The sequence below is a fragment of the Bison bison genome, unplaced genomic scaffold (genome assembly GCF_000754665.1).
Source record: "Bison bison bison isolate TAMUID 2011002044 unplaced genomic scaffold, Bison_UMD1.0 scf7180017845551, whole genome shotgun sequence".
Lineage (NCBI taxonomy): Eukaryota > Metazoa > Chordata > Mammalia > Artiodactyla > Bovidae > Bison > Bison bison.
In genome coordinates this window covers 177,813-181,058 of record NW_011476124.1, presented here as the reverse complement: position 1 = coordinate 181,058, position 3,246 = coordinate 177,813, and the positions used below count along the sequence as shown (strand labels likewise).

Genomic DNA, 3,246 nt, shown 5'->3' with positions numbered 1-3,246 from the left:
GAAGGTAAGTCTTGGCAGGAGCGCTCCCATGTGGCCTAGGGGATCCGAGTTCTGTCCTGGTAGCATGTAGCATGACTGGACCTCATTAGCTCAGCCCCAGCCTGACCCCCTCTCTGCCCAACCACACACGACAACCTTGACTTATACATAGTGTTGGGCTTCCCTGGTGGATCAAATGGTAAAGAATCTGCCTGCAGTGCACAAGACCCAGGTTCTGTACCAGGGTTGGGAAGATCCCTTGGAGAAGGAAATGCAAACCCAGTCCAGTATTCTTGCCTGGAGAATTCATGGACAGAGGAGCCTGGAGGGCTACAGTTCATAGGATTGCAAAGAGCTGGACATGATTGAGTGACTAACACTTTCACTTCCTTTATACTTTGTGGTATACCCTTGACTTACATCCTGGGCAGAAAGAAGAAATGGCTATGTGATGATTTCTCAGACACTTGTTTTGAAACCAGTATTAAAGACATTGTTACATTGATCATGACTTTTAAGATTTGATTCTGGGGAGAAAAAAGTATCTCTCCTAAGGCAATGGAAGTTTTCCTTCTGTGGATATATTTATATCTATACACCTGCACCTGTATCTGTTTTTACCTCTGTCTATATCTAGACATATAGATACAGCTATATAGATTCCACTATTTGCTAAATTTTATTTAATGAGTATATCTTACTTTTATCTTATTTATTTTTATTATTGAAAACAAGATGTAAGTTTCTCCCTGCCAAGGTAAAAAATATATATCTAGATGTGTGTCTAGACATAAAAATAAAGATAAATAAAACTAATACATTCTCATTAAATAAAATTTAGCAAATAATGCAGAATAGAGGAAAACAAACAGCCAAACTACCACTAAAAGTAACTCAGTTTAATATTTTGAGTGTTTGGTACTACGTATAGTTTTAAGCTATCTGTGGCTCTGGAGTAAAACCTGATACACGAGTAAGACTGGGTTAGAAAGGCAATGTTTGACTCAAAAAACATGGGCTGTTTCATTCTCTAGGTGTGTGACTCCATTCCTGCCCTGTACCATTTTCTAGATTCCACATGTGTGTTTTAATATATGACATTTGTTTTTTTCTTTCTGACTTACTTCACTTATCTGTGTTCTTGCAGGGTGCTGCCCTGGATGCTGCTGTAATACACTGATACTACATCACACAGACAGTATACCGTGTTTCTGAAATCTGTAAAATGATGAACACTGAAAGCCACTTGGACTTGAGGGTGTCAGATAAGGGATTGTGGACCTACATTTGGTCTTACAAACCCATCATTTCTTGGGAATGTTTTAACTCTGCCTTGATATTCTTAATTTCAGGCCTGTGTGAGTCAACTTGAGTAAAGTTGTTCAGACAAGTCCAGCAGAGTTGGTTGTGCAATAATATCATGATAATATTCTAGCATAAATACTTATAATGCTTATCCCAAGCTTTGGGCCCTTCTCTGGCCTTTAAATATATCTTAAAGAATATGAATTATTTGAAAATATTGTTAATGCACTTCCCCAGCTGTCCAGTGGTTAAGACTCTGCACTTCCACTGCAAGGGGTGCAGGTTCCATTCCTGGCTGGGGAACTAAGATCCCACACGCTGCCAGGAGTGACCAAAAAATAAATACATACATATGTAAATAAATGATTAAAAAGATAAAAGTCCTATTAGTGACTCAGTTTGGGAAAAACATTTCATAGCATTTTTCTCTTAAGGAATATTTAGAGGTTGGACAGTGAGCTGTTAAAAAAGCTCTTATATCTGCAACTATGTATGTGGGAAAATAAGGATTTTCTTTGTAGTGTATAATCCAAACAAAATACAGAGATAAATTATCTGCAACTCTAATGGTAAATGTGGGCAGCACCTTAATTGTTCTCATTGCCTTCCTAAGTAAATATTTCACAGATACTCTCACTAAATATTTTTTTGAATTCATTAATTCATTTTGGGCTACGCTGGGTCTTTGTTGCTGCCTGGGCTTCTCACTGCGGTGGCTTCTCTTGTTGCCCAGCACAGGCTCTAGGGGACGCAGCTTCAGTAGTTGTGGCTGGAAGGCTGTAGAGCGCAGGTCCGCAGGCTTAGTTGCTGTGCCACACGTGGGATCTTCCTGGATCGGGGATCAAACCCTGCATTGGCAGGTGGATTCTTTATGGCTGAGCCATCAGGGAAGTCCTGAACTCACTAAATAATTTATATTTATTAAACACTGCTTTTAATTCATTTTACACCATGGGCTTTCTCATAAAACTTTATCTGGAAGGTGTTCTATATTCAGTTACCCGATGGTATAAACACGGAAGAGGACAGGGATAACCAGAGATTGTGGCATCTTCTGCAATCCTTGGGGGAAATAAAGGTGCCCTCTAAGTTGTTTCAGGTGAAGAACGTGGGTGGGATTATAGAGAAGAGAAATTATTTCACATGGTGTCTTTCTGCATTAATGATTTTAATATGGATTCTTAGCAGTTATCAACAACGGGTCACTGCTCTCTGGATTCTGACCTAGGCAATCCTGAGCTCAGTCTTACACTTCCATCTCTTTCTTGATCCAGTCCACGTACTTGAGGACATTGGTGTAGAACCCGTACCCTTCACCACACCCGATGCCCCAGGTCACGATGCCCGTGGCCACCCAGCGGTCATTTTTCTTATCCCTCACTGCAAAGACCCCTCCGGCATCCCTACGGCAGACATTGTGCTTTAAGGTTGGGCTCCCAGCACAGAAGATGTTTTCAGAAAACACATCATTCCTGTTTTTTTTTTTTTTGCCGGAGCCAGTGCTCGAAAGTCTCTCACCTAGCTGCTGGCAGACGGACAAACCTGAGGTCGTGAGAAATTCTCTCCTCCATGATCCCAAAGCCACTGACATAGCCTATCAGACCCGGGTCATAGAGGGTCTCGTTGTCTGGGAGGCAGATGGGCAGGAGGTTGGGGCCCAGGGTGACGCTATTTTCCAGCTCCAGGAGGGCGATGTCCCCCTCGAAACTGTGGGACTCTTCCTGGCGGTAGTCTGGGTGGATTATGACCCTACGGACCGGGTGGTTGGACAGCTTGGTGATATCTTCCACATTGATGTGGCCCAGGAACACGTCTAAGTTGGGGCTGCCCTGCGCCTCGTGGTCCTTGGGGTTGATGGTGTGCGCGGCCGTGAGGATCCAGCGGTCCCCCAGCAGCGCACCACCCCCGGGCCCGTGGATGTTGGTGTAGGCCTGCCAGGGGAAGTTGCCCAGCTTGGCCTTC

The 3,246-nt window shown here is 43.3% G+C and overlaps 1 pseudogene; it reads right to left on the bottom strand.

The window, feature by feature from the left end:
• Positions 1–2,475: 2,475 nt before the first annotated feature.
• The window catches only part of LOC104985486, a 5,466-nt pseudogene continuing 4,695 nt past the window's right edge, over positions 2,476–3,246 (bottom strand).